General features: G+C 43.8%; 1 long non-coding RNA gene across 1 annotated transcript in view; it reads right to left on the bottom strand.

The window, feature by feature from the left end:
* The window catches only part of LOC139110319 (uncharacterized), a 103,536-nt gene that overhangs the window by 39,111 nt on the left and 42,166 nt on the right, over positions 1-22,259 (bottom strand). Inside the window, exons 3-4 of the long non-coding RNA XR_011546974.1 lie at positions 6,124-6,207; positions 5,971-6,012 (exon numbers count right to left, since the gene is read on the bottom strand). This is a non-coding gene — a long non-coding RNA (uncharacterized lncRNA). The remainder of the gene's footprint in view (positions 1-5,970; positions 6,013-6,123; positions 6,208-22,259) is intronic.

Below are 22,259 nucleotides of genomic sequence, written 5' to 3'. Positions count from 1 at the left end.
GAGAAAGAAATCCCGGCCTCGCGTTTCGTAATTTTTTTAATGCAATTAAGATAATGACGAAGTTTTTTTTATCATCGGCAAATAAGTGTTTGATAAAAAAAATTAATTAATAAATAAATGTAATTAAATGTAATATAAAAATAATTAATATTTAATTCTTGTAACGCGTATAAAAAAAAAATAAAATTATTTCTATCCTGTTCATTGAAATCTTGTACTTTTAATACACATAATTATCTGCCGTTGAATAATTCTACGTAAAATTCCAAGCCCAAGTGTCCCCTTAAAAAAAAAAAAAAGTTATGCTTCTTACAAGCAGGAAGCGAGCAGTCAAAAGGGTTTGGTAATTGGATCGTAATAAATTAATTTGTCTACAAAAGCGGCGGAACGAAAACAACAACATCGACGCAACAACGGGAGGAACTTCAATGGAGTCTAACATAAAACGGCGACGGTTTGCTGCGCGATGAAGAAGCACTGTAGAAACGGGACCGAAGCGGGATGATCAGAAAGGAAAGATCGTGGAGAGACGAAGCGAGAGAGAGAGGAGAGCACTCGGCGCGTATGCGTGCGTGTAGGTGCGAGGCGGCTACGTTAACGCGCGCGTGTGCGTGACGCGGGGAGTTCTCCTTTTCTATCGCCAAGGGAACCACCTCGGCCGGGCTGGAAGCTGAAAGCTGAAAGCTGAAAGACGCGGCACGGGTCTCCTTCGACAGGGATATAAGATTACTTGTGGGAAAGACGCCTACGTCTTATTATGGCTTGTTTTGAGCCCCACCAACTCTTTGGTACTATAATTACGTGGTTATTGATAAGTCGATCAGGTTACCGTCGTGCGAACCTTCTTTCTGACGCGTACAATGTCCTCGGCGGACCGTGCGCTTGCCGTGCGCTTCACCGTTTTTCGGAACGGGGACAATGAGGCCGGGGGAGACGCCGCTGCTCCTTGTCGGGACTCGGTTGTCGATTAACGCAACCGGGCGGGATTAATATTGCGATAACGCATCGCGTTACGAATCGGATACCGCGGTATGTAGAGTACATTGGTCTCGGATAGCAAAAGGAAACAAAGGAGCGGACGATAGGTATCGGCGATCGACGGAGGATCGCGCCGTCGCGTCCGTGCGCGGCGTACTAAAAGGATTCCAGCCCTTTAATCGCGGTAGAAACGCACCGCGCTCATTGTCTCTATCAAGCTGAGCCCGGTATCTATCGATCGACGAAGGATCGATAGCGCTATTAACAAATTGATTTGTATAATGGACCTAAGCAAACGCGTGCGAGTGCTGCGTCCTGGAGGCATTGTTATGTATATATCCAGGCGTTTATCAATACGCCCATCTCTCCCCGATGTCTAAAAAGAACTTATTCACTCCGCCATAAGCTCCGGCATCCATACGTCCCGGCCGAAATCTCATGTTAACGACCGTAACACTGTTTTGCTTGTCACCATGTCCCAAATTATTGAATCGAATTAGAGAAGCGAAAACGATCTGATAAATCGTCGTCCACAGTCGAAAATATCTTTATTACTCGGTATATTTATTTCTAATTCTTTTTTTTTTTTTCTTATGACGAACGATATAATTGTAAATAAGATTGCAATTGGCGAAGATTTCGTAAATCGATTTATCGTTCGGGTTCTACGAAATTTTAGTTAGAGATACAATAATTAAGGGCTACCTGGGCTCTGCCACCCGCGGGGAAAAGTCATTGTCTCGTGCGGCCAGGTAGCGAAACCCAGCCGGTACATCGAGATCCTTCCCGATCTTCCGTACCTTCGTTTCCCATTAATCAACGTCGACATGCGAAATTAATTGGTCGGGATCAATGTTTTGGCACTCGGCTCCTCTTACGAAACGGACACGACGGTGACGCAACAAATAAATGGAGGTGGCCGCGTAGCACGCACCGAAGAGAAAAGAAAGAAAAATATGTAATAGTACAATGCACAGAGATTCTTAAAAAAAATAATTCTGCGGATCGAAAGGCGCGCACGTCTCTCGGACGTTCTCCAATTTTTTCGACAACGTTAAACTCGATATAAAATAATGCTGCGATAAAAAAAAAAAAATTAGTCGCTATTTATAACAGCCCGTTTATAAAAATGCTTCTATGACTTAAAGTAGGACGCATTATTTTTAAAAATAAAATCCGAAGTTGATTCTGATTTGAAAACGTGTGCCCGAAACGTGTGGCACCGAAATGCCTCCGGCTTGGTGCGATCGGTCAAACCCGAATAACGAATCATCGGGATCGTACAGTGATTTCAGAAGCGTACAGTATGCGCGCACAAGAAGAATCACCGAGGCGAGTTCCTGTACGGTCCGTCACGATAAAAAAAAACAAAAAAAAAAAGGGAACAAAAAAAGATTTCGAGATTACAGACCCATCGGTCACTCCGTGTTGATCTCGTTTCCGATAAATACGCAATCGGAGCTGTGCCGACACATAGCTAGAAATCGCGGTGACGCGTCTCGGCGTCTGTACGATCTACAATTCATCAAACTTCTTTACGAGATCGCGGGGAAAGTCTGGCAACGACGACTGCCTCTCGTTGCAGCCTCTCACCTTTCTTTTTCATTATTAACTGCGCGTATTATAATTTAATTAAAATTTTCTAACCCTTGCTCTTTAATAATATTGCATCAAACGATCAGATACCATATATAAAAAAAATAAATTAATTAATAAAATAAAAATCTTTTAATGGCACGTATAAAAAAGAAATAGAAAAAGAAGTTACAAGTTGCGAGAGCGATGAAGAAAGTAAATATCGCGTATGCGTCAAGGGTCTTGTTAACCGAGTTTCAAAGGGAGAGACGCGACGAGATTCGACGATCAGGTGTCGGTGCGTTTGACACCTTCAATCCTATACAAGTCTTTTCGGGCGACGACCGGGTCGTTTTTCCGCTCGCGTTCCCTTCTTTCTTCGTGATCGTGAACACGGTAGCGCGATCACGTATACGCGCCACGATCGAGTCGGGCTGCGAGATGTCGCAGGGCATATAACGCGCGAGAAGGTCCTGCGGGGGCGGCCGGCGCGGTTCAAAAGGGGGTTGGCGGAGATGAAAGATGCCGCCTCTGGAGAATCCCACGGGCGCGCTAGCGCTTCTTCTCGCGGTCCCACACACAATACAGCCTCGTGATGTGTGCGCGCCACGGCCAGGCCGAAGGAATCCGCTGCACCGCGCCGCGTCGACCACCCGCTGTCCGAGTTGTGACTTTATTTAATACGACTTGACCGGACTTTTTCCCCACTCGCGGCACCGTTTCCCGCCCTCTCCCTTCCCTCCCGCGGCGGTCTCAATCGTCGGAAAATGGCTTAATAACCCTGGACACCGATCGCGCCGTTCGGCGTTTTGTTTTAACGCGTTTAACGCAGACTTCCGACTCGCGTCGGTATCAAACTTTATTATGCGCTCGATCTTAAGTCGTGTCGGGAACGATTTTTATTCGCATCCTATCTTATTTCAGTTACTTTAGATAAGATCGAAAGAAATAAAAAGAAGGAAAAAAAAAAGAATAAAAAAAAAAAAATATGAGACATGCGTTTATCGTTAAACGCACAACACGACGCGGACGCGAATGAGCGCGTCGATTTAATGTACTGTAATTTCACCGCGGATAGTTTATTGCGTTTCATTCTCCATCGGGGAGATCGAGGTGAGGTTCCGCGGTAAAGAAACGGATCTACGGGATATCTACGTAGCCGGGGCCTCCTTTATATTCTCGAGCCAAGTAGGCTTAGATCAGCCGTGAATTGCCGGGACACGTTTATCTGTTTTATCAACAGTGAGGCCACTACACAGTCGCTATCGAGGTGGAACAATGAGGAAGACAGGGGCTTCTCTCTTTCTCCGAGAAGGTCTGATGGAGCCGGCACAATGGGCCCCAATGACTTGCCATAATTGCAACGCTCGCGGCGCAGCGCGGCCTACTGCCGGCTTCGTGTCAATTCGAGTGTCCGATCGCATTCACGTTGGAGCCATGGGATGCCGTATACATGAGGGGACGAGGGGGGGGCGGGGGCTCGAGGGATGCACAGGGCCACGGCTACATCTCAAATGCGCGCTCCACGTATCGATGATCTCTCCTCCTCTTCCCGAAGTTGCTTTTCGGCCCTCGCGACTGTTCACGCGGCGAGAACCGGCGACGCGCGGTCATTTAGATGCGAGTCGATCAAACGGCGGAGTCACATTGTCACGTCCGCCGGTTAGCGCAGTTCCTTATCGCGGGGAAAGAACTGTGACCGATTGTGAGACGATTCGTTATGTAGCCCGACGAGAAATACGCGGCGCATACCGATTTGACGGACGCGCCGAGCCCGGAGCGCCGCGGTGCACGGACAGGTTTTCGGTGAGTTTTATTAGAGCGCGAGCGACTGTCACGCATGTAATGGTGGCATTGTTGCGGCCCGTAGACGAATAACGCTCCTCGAAACCTACGTGACGCAACCGTTCCCTTTGAGGTACGCTCCTCTCGAATCATCCCGGCGAGTTTTCACTTGCGTCGATCGCCACAATGATCGTCGTTACATCGCGCGCACAAAGAACGATTTGAGGGATATCTGCTCCGTCTGATTACTCTATTAGTCCGCTATAGCTCTCGGTAAAAAAAAAAAAAAAATCTCCCTTACCCTCGGTACGTTTCTACGAAAGAACCTGCTCGAGATAACGCGTGCAGAATTTTTTTTTTTTTTTATACTTCAGATAAAATTTAGAAAAACGTAAACAATCGTTAATTAAGTTCGGTGATTAATAGACGATCGATAATTCGTACGAGTGAATGTGTGAGATTGAAACGTCTTAAAATCGACGGACTCCACGTTCCATCGGATACGACGCGTCTTGGCTCGGGAATGCGTTTGAGCTTGAGGTCGACGTGTTAAATGGCTGTATCAGCTGGTCGAAAGCGCTTCGATGATCGAAGTCGATTAAGATAGGATGCCGTACGGTCGAAATAACGCGAAAAAGTCGACGGTCGCGGGGCCGGGGGTGTCAGGGGGTAGCAGAGGGAGGAGGAGAGTAAAGAATCGGCGGAGGAACCCCCCGCAGCTGGTAAAGGGTTTACGCTCCGTCAGCCTCGCATACATGCCGCTCGTCTTTTCTTCCACGTGAGCGTTCCAGCTGGTATCGGGCGTGCAATCACACGGAGGATTAAGATGAAGACGGTGTGCGCGGGAAACATGTAAAGGACCCACCATCTTCGTGGCGTTCGCCTTTATTTTCTTCGTTGGCTCACGAGGGCCCCGTTGACGGATTATTCTCGCGCGCTCCTTTTATCTTTTTCCCACTCTCCGAGAGAGTGGCGGATATCACCTCGCCGATCGTAGCAACAATATTTTTAAATTCCTGACTAAACTACAATTATTAAAAAGAAAGAAAAATCTACTTCTGCCCGGATTATAAAATATCTAAATTGCAACACGTAACGACACGATCTCGCATTAAATATATAGAAATATAATTTTTTTAGAAAAAGGAAAAAATAAATAAATAAGAAAAAGGGGTCTTGGAAAAAATAAGTTTTAAGATGGCAAGATGCGCACAGATAGTCTCACGGATTGTTGCATCGTTGTGACAAGTTTTTCCTTTTAGAATCATCGCTCAGGAGTTGTTCTTTTTTTCATTTTTGAAAGATAAATGAGATAGTAATCAACCGCGATCTTTTCTTCTTCTAAAAAATGACAAATGAATTGTTTACCTGAAATACTAGTAGGCCTATCTATTACCGTTTCCTAAGTTTATCCGGTTACAGCGACGCCGTCCATTAGGACCCTTTACTGTTTACGGTTGTTTGATTCTATCTTTAATGGTCCTCCACGGCGCAGCAGCATCCCTTTTTAATCGTCGTGAACGCGATCGCTCGATAAGAATAAATTTTAAAATACTAGAAGAACCTATGCGCACGCTATTTTTCGAGATACCCCAATTGCAAACTACGAAATAAAAAAGTCATGCGACTTACCGATCTGCATGAGCTTCAGCGGAGTTGATGACTGCCCGGTGTCTGTAACATAAAATTAAACATATTAATGAAGACATGTTAGTATTTTAATTAATATAGAGGTAAAGCTTTATTTTTATAAAGATTAAAAAAAAAAGAGAAATTTATATTCACCTAATAGTTGCTCCGCCGATGCACGATGCCCTTTTCCGGGCCTGCTCCTCCTCTCAGACGACACTTTTGTAGACGACAGTGGATCTGTAACAAAAAAAAAATTATATAATTTAATAAAGGGCAACAATAGAATCGATTACAGCTAATTTAGGCGTCGCATAAATTTTTTATAGATAGGATTAAAAATATCGTGAGAGCGTTTAGTGTTAACGGCGGGCGAAGGAATGTTTCTCCGATCTGCGATTTTTGTTTCTTATTTTTACAGCACGAAAAGATCCCGCCGCAATGTTCCACGAACTGTTTTCGAAAATACGGGGAAAAATATTTATAGGATTTGCATGATACAATGCGGTGCTTTTCTTGCGGCCATTAGGAGCGATTAAAGTACCGACGCGATATTGTCCTGCAGCAGATATTGTTCGCATTATCCGATTTTGTTGCCTCGGACCTTCCCGTTTCTTCTACCACCGGCCGATTCCCGCGGCGTTTCTTTCGCCTTTTAGCTTCTTAGTTCGCGTGGCTGGTTATGGGAAAAAGGGTTGTCAGCCGGCTGGCCAAATATTTATCGTAATTAAATCCGAGGAAAAGGATTTCCCGGCATAATGTCCGGTCAAACACATCACAGCGGCCGAGTGTATCCGCACGAATTTTCGTTCCTCAATTGCGGGACCGCATTATGCGCTGCATCCCCCTTCTTGTTGAATCAGAAGCGAAATGGCTGCGAGCGACTGATTTTCTAACCGGCGATTCCGAACTCGACCGCTTGGAATAATAACATTGTGCATTGTGTCGGTGGTTTCTTTGATTTTTGCATTCTGATCCCCTACGAAACGCTTTTCACTTTTTCGTGCGGACGCTGCTCGTCGATCTCGAGGCGTGTATTAAATAAATAAAATATTTCAATAATCAAGAATATGTTAAGACAAATAAAAAATTAATTTTTCAGATTTATATATATTTTTTTTTTTTTGAGTTTGCTCTTTTCCGCGAGATAAGATTTTAATTCGTTATATTTTTTATTTTTCCAATGATTGCCGTTGAAAATAAAATGGCTCGATGGACGCTGAAATTGTTAGGACACATCTGGTATCGCCGTGGATAAAGACGGCGCGAACGCGACACGCACACAAGCACGCGGGCGCGTATGCAACTATATAAAAATTATAACGCCGACAGACAATCTCTCCCCCTCTTTTTTTTTTTCTCTCGCGTTAATTATACGCTCCCGGGAATGTATGCGTGATGCGATGGGCATAACGATTTCCACACGCGCGCAAGTACGGCACACCTGCCACATGCTTCTGTCGACGAATTGATCACCCTTTATGATACTTAAATATTGCGCGTACTATTATATTCACAAGGATACTCACAGCGGCACACGCGGCACCCTTTCTAAGAATAAAAAGAAACCAAATGATGGTATTTTATAAACCGCGTTTCTAAATATATAAAATATGATTGCGAAATAATTATTAATATTTTGTAGAACAAAAAGAAAATGCGTGTTGTTATAAAACCTTGCATTACACTTATCCGCGAAATTTCTAAATAAATTATTAAATATTCCTTGCTTAGCCGAGAGCAAAAAAAGAAAGAAAAATTATAAAAGAGAGTACTTAATGCGACACTTAGTTACTTTTACAATTTTATAAAGAGAGAATAATGGAAATATTAAATTAAAATATTAAAATAATTCAATCGTAATGCCCGCTACTCTTTTTTAATAAAGGTGCGACGATCGATTTAATCGCACAAGGCCGGTCATTCACGAGGCGGAGAACGCGATAATTCCGCTGACAAAACGTTAACATTACGCCAGTCGATTTATGAAAACGACTTTGTCGGATCAACTCGGGACGTGCAAGCCGAGCAAAATCATCGTGATCGGAAGATGATCGAGGAGGACAGCTCTAGCGGACGGTGGCATCGCAGTCATCGACTGCAGTCCCACGTTCGTGGCAAGGGTTGGCAGTTAAGATGGATCACCGCGCGGCACACGGTGTCGTCAAAGCTCGAATCCTGTTGCCGTGAGCGGATGATTTTATATATCCCTGTTGTGTGTTATGATTTTATTGTGTTATATCTAAAAAGCGCGTTCTGCCAAGGATGATTGGGCTGTCTCCGCGTGGATAGACCCGTTGAAAAGTGTAGACGTCTGCATTCTCCACGTACGAAAATTATTGTCAAATTTTTCGCTACGAATTTTCGAATTAAAAATGAAGGATCACCGCGAAAGGACCGTGGAAAAAAAAGAACATAATAAAAATTTCGCAGTCTAGCGGTATTTAGCCATTTAATCGCGCGTTTTTTAGACTGCGTAACATTTGAAAAAATAAATTGTACACAACATTTTTTTTTTTTTTTTTTTCTTTTTAAAGATCTGCTTTGACGATTTATTTAAATGTTGATACCGATTAGTATTTCTTTCCTGTAATCATGACTACACCGACGCGCCGTAAAAATTTTTGTTAACTAATCGACCAGTCTCATCGACGATTCGCTCTTGCTGCACGGGTGTCGCTGTGAGTGTTGAATCGACCCAAATTAGGGTGGCGAAAGCGACAGGAAGGATAATTCCCGCGTCAGAGGGTATCTGCCGATAGTAGCGGGTAATAGTTAATAGTAATTGATATAATGAGCGTTTCACGCCCGGATCGCTTTATCCATTGTAGCAATCTATTTCGTGCCGTCGTTAGCGTCTGGTGTTGATGAACGTTGTGTTGGTTGATACCGAAGGCATATAGACGCGCGTGTATCTCATCAAGAGCCCGGCCTCTCCTCTCCCCCATCGGTCTCACCCCTCGAAGAACACGCCATCGGTAGTGAATTAAATCGTCATCTGTTCTTGCCCCGTAATGCTCCCTGATTGGTTTAATTGGAACTGTTGCGCGCGCTAATATGCAAATGCTCGGTCGCCTGGGCCATTGATACGAGCATGCATTCAAGTGCCGAGAATAATGTAGAAATGTATATCTAAAGGCGCGGTCATTACAGAACTTGATACGAATGAATTAACGCGATACGTTAATCACAGAACACTTTACCGATTGGCCGTTACCGTTATTCAGGATAAAATACTAGGACGATTGGTTGATATCTTTCAACAATAAGGCACGATAAAAGAATTTCTTTTTTTTCTTTTTCTTTAATTATAGAATTTTTATTTAATTTAATGTCCTCGATAAATAATTTTAATAAAATTGTAAAAAAAAAAGAAACCTTAATAAAAGAATTATTTAAGTTTAATGCATATTTCAAGAGTTATAAATAAAGGTAAATTTGTAGAGTTCAATGAGTGTACTATAAAATATACATTTAGATGTAATGAGTCAGCTTCGGAGAAATATTATTTCTGAATGATGACTATTGAACACGTACTTCAGATCGAGCACCCAGGGTGATCTCGAAGATGGAGATATCGATACGTGGTACCCTACACCTCTGCGGGGTCATTGATATCCAATGATCCGTTCATGATCGCCTTATTGTTGAAAAACAGTTCGCACCAATTTTCTCACAGTCTCTTACCGCGGTCTTGAAAATTCGTTGAATTGCAAACGTTTAACGACTCGCGTTCATGAATTTTTCATCAAGCTACTCTCGATTGTCGTACCGGTGGTATTTGTCCGCGAATAATCTCACGTTTTGTAAAGCCAATTTTTTTTTTAAGGCAGCAGTTACAATTTTTAGTCAGAAATAATATTAATAAAATATTTTGTAATTAAATTTATAAAATATTTTGTGGAATTTTGATTAATAAGATTTTCTAATCTGAAATCAATTTAGATTCGTGTCGAGAGACAAACATTTAACGAAGTGCGAATGAGAATTTTACAACTGTCGGAAAAATATCGTGTGATATCTTCGCCGATGCAGTTGGACACCATAGTTATCGGCACCTTAATTGAATTAAATCAAGCTATTAAATGTCTGTGAACATCGCTTCTTTGATCCTCCAATGCTGCTCCTCACGCCAATTAACGTTAGTTAATGGAGCATCTCTTTTATTCACTAATTTAAGAAAAAAAGGGAAGAAAAAAGAAAAAAAAAAAACATTTCTTGCGACTTTTGTGACTTTTCTGTGAGAACAAAATTAATCGTCTGTTACGCGGGCTAGCCGCAAAAAGAGTTTAATTTCGTGAGGAGGGATACTAGTTGAATTAATAATAAATATTCGTACGAACGTTGAAAAAATTGGAAAGTCGGAAGTACGTGATTTCAGCCTTCGAGAGCCATTGAGAAACCGAACTCGAGATCGTTCACATCCGCGTGTACTTTCCGTCTCGGGAGAATCAAGTGCGGACGAATGCTTGCGTTTAGTCGTACAAATGATCGGTTAAGTAAGCGGCAGGAGTAGGTAGGAATAAAGGAACGATTATAAGTTTCCCTGGTACAAAGATGAGGGAGTCGATTTTTGCCGATGCATTCGAAATCGGTCGTGCAAGACGTGTCCCACGGAGTCGTATCAGCGGGATGCCGGTGCCGTGCAACAAGTGGCACCCAAAGCCAAGGGTCCCTTTCATACCGAACAGAATTCGCCTGCCCCGAAATATCCTGCGGTGCCTCCGCGTACGCGGCACCTTCGGACCTCGGGCGAGCGTTCGCGGAAACGGAAAACGAGCATAATAATTAGTTCACCGTTGAACTTCGTTCTAAATACACGACCTCTTCCTATCTTTATCTCGCGACGTTCCACGCGGCGCCTTCGTTCCAGTCGCGCTTCACAAAGCCATATTAAATGTTTGCCAGTTAATTTTATATTCGCCGACGGATTACATTGACTGAAAAATTACACGTGTATTCCCACGTGGTTACTTTGCCGATTATTATTGAAAAATAAAATTTGCAACCGCGGTATTAATTTTGATTTTTATAACGAAGTACAATTATTCATCCGGCGAAAATCTCGCGAGTCGCGACCGATTTTCACGGCTTCGGGGTAATCAAATTTTTTTTTTCTTACTTTTTTTAAGCGCCGCTCGCTTCGGACTGACTCACCGAGCTCATCATCGAATTGATGATTCGCGACGGAAGTCTCACCGATTTTCTCGGCCGCGAGCGAGGAGGAGAGCGAGTAAGAACGCCGTCACCGTCGTCGCCGACGCAGGGCGAGGAGGGGATGTTGACGTGGCACTTTGATTGCGGCTAATTTCGAGGCAAGATTCAAGGATAGAGAACAAAGTTGTGGCCCTCTTCGCCACGCGCGCGAATGACGTAAGACGTGTACGCGAAAGGCAGATATAGCGACGGCAGCTAGCGAGCGTGACTTAAGCATCGTATGCGTCGAGTTTCACACGTATCGCACGTATGTACCGCGCCGGCCGGATTACCGATGACTGATTTCTCTCCGTTCTCTCATCTTCTGCCTTTACCGTCTTTAAGATTACGTATACTAGCCGCTCGCCGCAGAAAACGCTATATCTGCTCTTCGGTGTATCTACGTAAGTGACACCGAGACTACTTGCCGCGCGCGACAGTCTCGTTTAATTCATTTGAGCGCGGAGGAAGATGCTGCGACGTCGTTTGCGCGTCTCTTCACCACCTCCTCTCACATGCGCGGTACCAACGATTACGCGCTCGCTATTGGCTCTCCGCGGCTTGAACTATTTTGCGGGCTTTCGTCCGCGCTCGTCTTTACTCGCGGAAACACCTACGCCTTGCTGACGGAATTGTCGCGAGCGCTCGCAGTCTCGTCCCGAAGAGACCGGACAACGCGACATATAAATGAGAGGTGATAACTTAACGGCCCGCGCCGTCGGCAACGATACCGCCACGTTAAAAAGAGACGTTTACTTGCGCGACATACTTCACATTTGTTTACACGTGCGATCGGACATAACGCGCCGATGAATTTATTATAGCAGCGCGCCGCACGCCTCGAAGTTAAAGTTGCGCCGGGTAAGGCGGATGAGAAATTAAAGTAAGCGAAATTAATTCTGAAAGTTTGATATGCGGAATAAAAAGAAGCGCGCGGGTATTTTTAGACGCGAATCGACACCGGACGCGATGCATTATGCACACGGCCGGGTATTTTTAGACCCCGCAAGTAGTGGTAGTAGCCTCGATTTTTGTTAAATTAAACTAGTGATTGACATTAACGTTTGAATAAAAGAAATAGGACGATTTATATGCAACTGTATATAAACTCACGGCTCTACGTAATGTCATATGAAATTTAAATGCATGTCTACATATCGACCGGCGGCGATTATAACTTGCTGTCTACATGTACTTTAAGACCGTACGTCATAATATGAATCATGTCCAGGTACGCGTTAATATTTCATCGTCAGGCTATTGTGAGATAACTCTTGCGAAAGCAGTATATTGATTCAACCTTCTTGAAAATAGCTAAACCACCCTGATAACAGCCGAGTTCTTCTTAACGAATTACTTTTTCATCCGCACTTCTTTCTTTTTTCTTTCCTCGCGTAAAGACCCGCTCATCGACGTATTTTATTTCTCGGTCTTCGCGAAGTTATATTCATTTTCAAACTCACTGCATCTCGATACAGAAGAGTCGTAGTCGTAATTAAAAAATGCTTTAGTTAAACTTTTTTTTTTTTTTTTTTTTTTAAATACGTCGTGGCTTATGGTTTTTGGTGTCGATGCACGGGACGAGGCACGCGTGTTTAGACTAATCGCGTTGAACGAAATGGAATTGAAGAGGTTCTCAGATGCGTGGAGCTCTGTGACAGAAGACCCGTATCTTCGCGTAGCACAAAAGTGTTAAACGAATGAATGAGTGAACGGCCGGTCTAACGGATGAATGAATGAACGATCGGTTTCTCGCATGGCAACGTGAACTACATTGCGCGGTGAGATGTAAGCGCGCGGGATAAGAGAAGAGAGATAAAAGAAGTGCATGCGCGCGAGCGAGCTAGCGCTCGCGTATGTGTGCCGCGAGGCGAGATTAGCATTTAATGGCTCTTTTCACACTTTTTGCCGCGTGTGATATATTAAAAGACAGAGAAATAATTCAGCAAAAAAGTCACAGAAATTGAATTGTCACCGAGATGATAAATAATAATAATAATTCTCAATCTTTTTCGCGGTTGATTAAATGCCACGGGCACGGCGAGCGGCGTACGAGTAGTTTATTCTAAAATTTACTTTCAATTTTTCACTTTTGACAATTGGAACGGCCACTACAATTGTGGACCGCTGACGAAATTGTATTCAATCTTTCCAATTGTACCAAATAAAGTTAGACGTGGACACGGTCCGAGAGTTATCGTGTGAATAATAAAGTGTGGACTAAGAATCGGCTGGGAGAGCGAGGGGGAAGATCGAATAGTGGCGGCCGGAAATGTATCGTGCCGGATGGAGGCGCGACGGGCACGTATGAGAAACGCTCCTATATGCTTTATTAGAAGTCCAATGCGAGATGGTCGCTCGTTTACACCGAGTAAACTCGGCGAAACGCAGTTTACGGCCCGGCCGTATCCTCTAGTACGTCGCACCAGCCGACACCGACCGCTCACCATGATCTTGAATGGCTTCAATTAGCTTCGTTTAGACGAGTAATTGTTTCTTGAGAATTCTCGCAGAAACGTTCATTCGGAATACGCGTTCGCGTACAATTATCGGAATAGGATTGCCGCGGTTCGAGGATCAATCGGAGGATTAGTCGCCTGCGCGTTCGCAGAAAAAAAAAAGAAAAAAAAAAGGAAAAAAAATCGGCTGCGATTTATCATGCTCGCTTGTTTAATCGTACGTTTAGATATCTGTCCAGCGATAATGACTTTCTTCACGTCCGGCATCTGCGTCTGCATCTCATTTAAAATAAATCCCCGCATGTTTGTCTAATTTCTTTTGTGAATCTCTTAACGCTTAGCATTTCTTTTTTTTTTTTTTTTCTTAAAGTTGCGTATATTGGTTTAGTACGTGACATAAAATTTACAAAGTTATAGCAATATTATAATATAACAAACCGTGATCGGCCAGATCAAACCGCCTGCCCTTCAGCGTTTGGTTTCTGTAGTAATTGATGTCTTTGTTGTAATACGGAATTTACAAATGGCTCGAATCAAACTTTGAGTGGGTCCATCGTGTGTGCCCTGGAAACCTTACAAAGACGCCGACAAACGGGTAAGGTTAATTGCTTTCGCGCAATAGATCAACTAGAGTTCCTTGTTCAACAAATGGCTTCCTCCCTTCCTAATGAAGGTACACGCACGCCGGCAATGTTGTTTCTGTCCTAAATTTTCTTTTCGTGAACGCATCGCCCACCCTTTGTCTATGCTATTTATTTTTTTAGCGCTAACCCGAAAAAAAAAAAAAAAAAAAAAAATTAGTTGTAGGATAATTCGCTCAAAAATAAAAAAATTTTTTAATTAAAAGAGAAAAAGAAATCTTTGATGTATGCGGGACACGTTTCAAACGCGTAAAAGTGGTATTTCTTTAAATGGATATATCTGATGTAGCATCGCTATCTAGGTATTTAAGAAGTGATTAGAAGAGGGCGAATCAACGTGACGAGTGAGGCTCGTGTCCTTTCTCCCTTACTTCTTATCTGATGCGCTTCGGGTCTCCTCCTCTGCAATGAGAATGCGCGTGCGTGGCGTGTATGCACGCCTCATACTCGCGCACGCACTTTATCAAAGTATAGAGAAGGGAGAGGGCGGGTGAGAGCAAGAGAGAGAAAGAGAGAGAGAGAAAAACCAACCACGAAACAAGCGGAGTCGGCTGAATGACTGAGTGACACTCGACTGACGTCCCTTCCGGTGTGTCTCGTGTTACATCGTACCCGTTAAGCGTTTGTATTAAAGTTACGCATTGGGCGCGTGCCACCCACCATATAATATACGCATATGACTTTTTGTCGCTCCTTCCATTTCTCGTCACTCGTTTAGAGTACGCCGTAACCACACGCCTAAAGAAAAAAAAAAAAAAAAAAAACATACTCCAAAGCGCGAGTTCGATCGCAATAAATAATCGATGAAACGTAAGAGCTAACAATAACACGATACCAAAAAAGAAATATGATAATAATAATTTCATTTCTTTTTTTTTAATTTAACTATCTAACTAAACTAACTTACAATCAGTTCTCATATGATTGATGAGTAATCCACCGATGAATCTGTTTCTCTTAATCAATATATGACACACAACGTACGCGAGACGGTGATGAGCAACGTATTAACGCAACGTCGGCGAGGCACTTCTCGAAGCATCATAATTAATTCTGAGAAACTTCCCGCGAGAGATGTTCGTGATACGTCCATGTACGGTTCTCCGATCGATTTCATTATTTTAAAATTCGAGAATCTCGCAAAAAGGTATTCGACCGAACGACGCGGAAACAAACATCGCCGATAATGGTGGTCGTTTTATGGCACAGCTGTACCACTTTCGCTGAGCACTTTTTGGATTGAGCGACGTAGGGTTAAGCCCTATAAATCTCTTTCAATTATGTTCGATATCTCATTCTTTCCTGCGGTTCGTGCTCTCTGATTCGCGCGATTCGCCGCTCGGCGCGCTATTTGTTTTAAAGGGTCGCGTAAGTGCTGCTCAAATGGGCAATGGGTGCCGCGTACACCCAGGCACATTCTTACCAGCCCTTTGAACGCAAAGAATTAACACTCGCAAACCGGTAATCGCTAAATATTCCGCGTTCCAAGTAAGAACTCCGATTTCTCTTTCCCCCTCATAGAACCGTGACGTTTGACAAAGCAACGTTTTACGACGGAAAGAAAAAAAACAAAAAAAAAAAAAGAAATTATTCGCGTCTAATTTTATAAATTCAAGCTTCTTCTTACAAGCTGGTAGTTTGTAAAAAATATCGATAATCCGCTTGTCCTTGAAATATTCATGTCACGCACGTAACATGGAGAATCGGTGTTTGATTGTCAATCTTCCGCGACGATAAAGTGAACAAATGTCCACTTACCGCGTAAATTTGCAATAATATGTGGGGGAAACAGTTCAGTTAAAGTGTCTCGTTGAAATGCAGCACGCATATACCATGGAGGAATAGATTATACGTGCGTGAGGTTACGGTCATTCCGAGACAATCGGTGATTGACGGAAATAACTGCGAAGAAAGATATTCTGTCGAAACGCGCGCACACGAGTGTATGGAAAATTGAAGTTGCATTGCGGAATAATCAATTTCGCCTCGCTCGATTTGGAAAAAAAAAAGAAAAAGAAAAAAAACCTCGTCGACGAAAGAGACGAGAAATCATTAGCCTTGGCACACTTGAATAATACAATATCTTACATCACGGATTTTCTTATAATATATTCGCGAACAACATATGATATAAATACCGATACCGCCGTGTATTAATAACCAGGCAAAAAAAAATGAGCAAACAGAAATACAATTAACAGCACTGCCTCATTCGAGGCATTATTTCGTAGCCGTTTTAAAACCAATTGTATTGTAATTTTTTTTCGACAGAATAAACTTTATGTTTTGGTCAAAAGTGATTCTTCAAGGAAGTGACTTTAAAAAAAAAAAAAAAAAAAAGAGCAGTTTAAAATTAACCGCGAGAGAGAGAATCTCGCGTTACTGATTCATACAGCGTCACATAGTTCGCGATTCATTCCGAATACCGCAAAGCTTGCGGAGATGATACATGAATGAAGCTGCCGAGCGCGGCATAGTACGCATAGCTTGACGCGGCGTCGAAACAACGGCAATAAATTGCGAACTTGTCTAGGGGGCAGCTGGTCGTGGTCGCGAAGTCAAGGAGTTTGACCCGCGGCTACGGCCGTCAAGTAGACCCGGGTCCAAGCAAGACCCAGGATACGAGGTCGGCTACTTGACCCCGAGGCGCGCGCCGGATGCCACCATTTTTCTCCCCAGAATTGACCGATTCAATTGCACGAAGGCATCTCGCGAAAATTTACGACCGGAAGTTTTCTCTCAATGTCGGTGCGAGATTGAGACCGCGCGGAATTACCGCGACCGCAAATCGAACAGTTTTCTTGAGAGAAAAAAAATTTATAAAGCACAATGCCATCGGGATACGAATTAGAGAATTCTTAAATCGTTGTTTTGTTTCGTGTTTCTTTCTTTTTTTTTTTTTTTTTTTTAATTTTACCACTATCGCGTAAAGTGAAGATTATATCACGTAAATACCGCACGAGCAAGTTTCGCGACAAATTCTTCCGCATGGGCGAGCAATCTTTCCGCTTCTATTAACGCATCGAACTCTCTACAGCACGAGTCATTGACGGTGGCAGATAATGCCCAGTAACAAATACAGGACATTGAAAGGGGAGTAACGGGCGCACAATTAAACTCGTCATGGGAAACCCTAACTTCTTACGGTCCACCGCGTTGTCAGCCATTCTTCCATCTTAACCTTCTCATTATTCTTCATACGTAAAACCCACGCGAATATTGTTTACCGCCGCGAATAAAATTAATAAAATTAATTCTTCGCGATGATCTGCCAACGTGGCGACGGACGCCACCTCGTACTTAATTCCGGAGTATCAACGTTGGCTGTGAAAAATTTATTTAAAGGAAATTACAGATTTATTTATCCGCGAAAAGAAGGTACGGTCGTAAATAAAAATACTATGTCTCGTATGAGTGCGGCGAGATCCGCGTAAGCGAGTGGGAACGCGTGCACGGACGAGTACACGGCTCGAATTCGATTCGACCCATACGCGACCGGCTGCGTACTCATCGATTAGTCACGGTACCCGCGTGGTTGGAAGGGTGACTTTACATTTCGTCTCGACGGATTACTTTCGCCATAACTCCGTTGCGCACAGAACGGACGGCGCGGCACAACGAGATGCGCCTCCACCGACCGATCGTCGCCGCAGCCCTCGACTCCCCCGACGATCTCTCACGTCCCACGTATCGCAAGTCATAATGACTGGAAATTACCCGCATTACCGCGAAATTGATCGCGGAATATCTCTCGCGGCTTAACAGAGAGGGCTTGAATTCAATTTCAACGTGGATATCTTAATAATGAAAAGATATGCGCAACGCGTTTCTGTTTAATTCCTCTCAGCGGTCGAGTTTCGCGCTCGATAACGTTTTACTTCCAGAATCGAGGAATTAAAATCGATTTGATGAAATTATAATCGCGGTGTAAGCGACTGAGATCGCACGGCGCCTTTTGTAAAATAATAAGACGAGTATGTTATTTTCTCCTTTCATTTACCAGCGCGACGTTTAAGTATATAATTAAAAATTCGAAGAATCAGAATTATCAGTAATTTATTAATTAGGAAAGAGAAAATGAGGAAAGAAAAAAAAAAGGGGGACGCGTGTGCTTTACGCCATTGTTTGTACGCAGAAACAATAGCGAGGAGCGCCCACTCGTGAGACGCAGGAAACTCATATAGGAAAGAGACGCACGCGACTAATCAGTGGTGGCTGTCGTCGCTGCCGCCGTCGACGACGTACGATGTATCCACGTGCGAGTACGTGCGCGCATACCGTTGGAGGAATGGGGCGAGCAAATGGCTCGTTTAATGCATTAAAACGCAGACACATCCAAGACACTCTTTGCAGGCGTCGGCTATCTCGCTCAATGAAGGCTGCATGTCAAATCCAGATGTCGCGTACGAAAGACACCACCGAAAATGATGCAACGGCAACAGTTTATCGACGGCGAACCGGTCGCGGTCCATTTAAACGTCAAATTAATTGTTACTCGCCAAATTTTGCTACCAGAAACTTGTTTTTTTTTTCTTTTTCTTTTTCTGTAAATTAATTCGCGAGAACATCGACGCGATCGCGACTCTACGGCGAGATAGGCGACGTGGAAGAGTGTGAACGACGCTTAAAGATGCAAGGACCCGAGCATTCATGGGAGGAATTAGCGGTTGCTTTGGAAGCATGGACACCCCGTGGTGCCAACAAAAGAGTTACAGCCCTTTCGCACCTCGACATGGAGGATTACACGCCATAAAATAAATCCCCCCGCCGCACATCTCCCCGTCGCGGGGTCTCCGCTCCTCTCTGCTCTCGCCGACATCCCTGCGCTTCTTATAACTTTAGATTAGAATGTTTTGCCCGCGCGTGCTCCGACGTCCGCGAAGGCTCTCCTCCTCTTTTTATCAACGTATCTCTTCAGCCTGGCACGAATCCTGGCCAAGGACGGAGCGACACGGCAGCCGCTCGCGTCGAGACCGGCCGAAAGAAGGACCCGAAAGAGCATGGAGAATTCGGGCCATGATCTAGACTGCCGAGAACGAACCGAGTCCTTTCCGGTCTTTTTATCCCTTTACAATTACCCTTTCCAACGTTCGGGAAAATATTCGGAAGCCGTGGCTGTGCAATTTTCCTATTATTCTCGCCCCGTTTCTCAATAATACGCGGAGACGTTGCGGTCGTTCGGGATGAATCTAGCGCGCCACTCGCTTGTACGTTAATTTAAGCCTCGCCGTCGTAAAATCTTGCGTTGAACCACCGAGAACACCGACGAACGGTGGTGCGTAGCCGCGGCAGTTGTGTGCGCACATGGGATTCGACGAGAGTTGTGACTTTCGTCGTTTTTAATTGATTAATCGCTCGCGTTATTACGCGATTGTCGTGGTCCTTTGAGAAGTGGAGCAGAAGACTCCGCTGGTAAAAAAAAAAAAAAAGATCAAGAGGAAACGAGAAAAGAAAGCCCTTTGCGGGGCAGAAAGGCGAGGGAGGCGGGGAGGGCGGTATGGAGCGAGAAACCGCGTCTTCCTGTCGCGTGGCCTCTACGTTATCTCGCTTTCTCGTCTCCCTTGGCTAGAATTAACCTCTACATTGGGATTAAAAAGCGGATATATTAATTTGCCGCCGTTCCTCCTCTCCGTTTCTTAGCGCACGCTCGCTCGCAACACGATAACGCGACGGACTGTAAGAACGCGCGTAATTAGTCGAACGGGGTCGTTTTAAACGGAGGAAACTCGGGATAATCATGCTTCGAATAAAAAAAAGAAAAAAATAAAATAAGAAAAAATTTTTTTTAAAGCATTATTGGCTTGTCGTAATTGTAAACTGTGAAAGTCTGCGGGTTGAAAAAATTAAATATTGAAAATACATTTCAAAATAGATAAATTAAATTCCGAAAGTACCAAAGATAACGACTGATAAAGCGGAATTGTGCCAACGATAACAGATTCCCTGTGCGCTCTCGACCGTGAATAGGAGAAAATAAAAAGAAGCACTTTCAACTTCGATTCGATTTAATGCACGGTGTCTTTTATCACGGGTTACTGCTCGGCGGACCTAACGATGTAAGTAGCGTGCAACGACTACTACGGCGAGATCGCGGCGCGTTTAGCGAAGACCGCAGATTAACCACCATTGCGTTCGAAGCGCATCCCTATAGGCTGGAAACCGGCCTTGCCCCCGGAGTTTAAGTTTCTGCACGAGGGTGAATCTCGTATATCGAAACGAAACCAGTCTTCCCTTTCCTTCGACATCGATGTCTGCAGACTCCGAATGACGTATCTACTGGTCCCCCCCATTTCCCCTCTCCGCCCTTTCTGTCATTCTCTCTTCCCTTCCCTCGCCTCATTTCTCGTGATATAAAGCGATGAAAATAATGTGTAACGCGCCGCCACCAAAATCTATTGACGCGCCACCCCATACGCGCTCACACACGCACGCACCGGTCCATTCACGGCCGCGTGCGTGTGCGCGAGAGAAATGAGAGTAGCGACTGGTTGTCGAGAGATCGAGATGTTAGGGAACCCTTCTGTAAATAAGCAAGATGGCGATGTCAAAATAATCGTAGAGCGGCCATAAAGTGGACCAAATTTTATCCTTAAAATACGAGAATCACTCTTTTCTTTTTTTTTTTATTTTTTAATTCGGCCACGAATGCGATCTCGTCAGCCTATTTACTACGCGCGTAAAACGTTCATCCCGCATTCAAGATTTGGTAGAAAAATAAAATCAAATTAAAATAAAATTAAAATAACAAATAAACGTTAACAGAATACCGGGCTCGGTGTCACGTTGTCTGTATTAACGTAAAGTTACGAACGACGAAGCGAAACGGCGTGCGGTAATGCGAGCGGAATAGCGCTGGCAATAAGCGCGAGTAGGTAAGCGCTGTGGAGTAAAGTAACCGTAATGCTATAACGATACACGGACCAGTTACTAAATACTTGAATGAACAAATAGTTCCACAAGTGCCCGCGGAGACTTCACCGTCGGCCATCGCGGGCAACGTTTGCGAATAACGTTGACGACATCGACAATAATGTAATAGCGCAAAGTAATTCAGCGAGTTACCGACTACTTACTAAAACGTCAGCAACACTTACGAACTTTACCCGCCTTACACATATAATTTCCTCCGTGACGCAAGTCACTGCCTAAACGCCTGCCTATAATAAAACTTGAAAATAAATTGTGTAAAATTTCCAAGTAGCCGGATTTAAGTAAATGACACACGAGCGTGTGAAATAAATCCTGGGATTTTGTTATTCAACAGAGAGACGATAATTGGATAGATTTGTCACTATACATAAATAAACGTAACTCGTACAAAAAGTTAATAAATCAATATCGAATTATTGGCCAATCTTAAAGATTGCACGCGTAAGAAGAAGTTGCATGCAAAATTTTATTTTCTTCCTGTAAAAAAATTATGCAATAATACTCAGTTATATGTATAAGTAAATGCATCAGCCGAATAATTTTTTTTTTTTTATTCGAATACTCTAAATCGTATTTACGCGAATGTGGTAGAGCGGCGTAGCGCGTTCTCCGGACGTTTTTATACGGTTTTGAAAGTAAAACGTGCGAGCGTCGTCGATCGCTAAGCGCATCGCGTAGAGACCAACACTTGTGGGACGATATCGAGCACCTATGTGATACGTAGAGAAGCAACAACATGCGTACCGTAGACAACTTGCCACTTGTAGCAATTGACCACGCAAGTGTTTACCGTCCCCTTCGGGCTACGTGACGCTATGTGACGCGATTTCGCCTTACTTTAGACACGTCGTACGTTGTTTTACAATGAGTAAGTTGATTAAAAGTAAATTGGCTAATTACGAGTTGTAATCGCAACAAAGTAGCTTAGCTCTCCGCGATTTGAATAATGCGGCAACCTCGTTTCGTGCGCGCGAAGCTGAAATGTGCAGAAACGTCGGGACCGGTATCAAAATGCAACAGCTGTTTTTAAGACGGTCTGCGCATCTAAAAAGTCTTCTATTGTCGA

Source organism: Cardiocondyla obscurior, linkage group LG20 (assembly GCF_019399895.1).
Source record: "Cardiocondyla obscurior isolate alpha-2009 linkage group LG20, Cobs3.1, whole genome shotgun sequence".
Classification (NCBI taxonomy): Eukaryota; Metazoa; Arthropoda; class Insecta; order Hymenoptera; family Formicidae; genus Cardiocondyla; species Cardiocondyla obscurior.
This window is presented reverse-complemented; position numbering and strand designations above follow the sequence as displayed.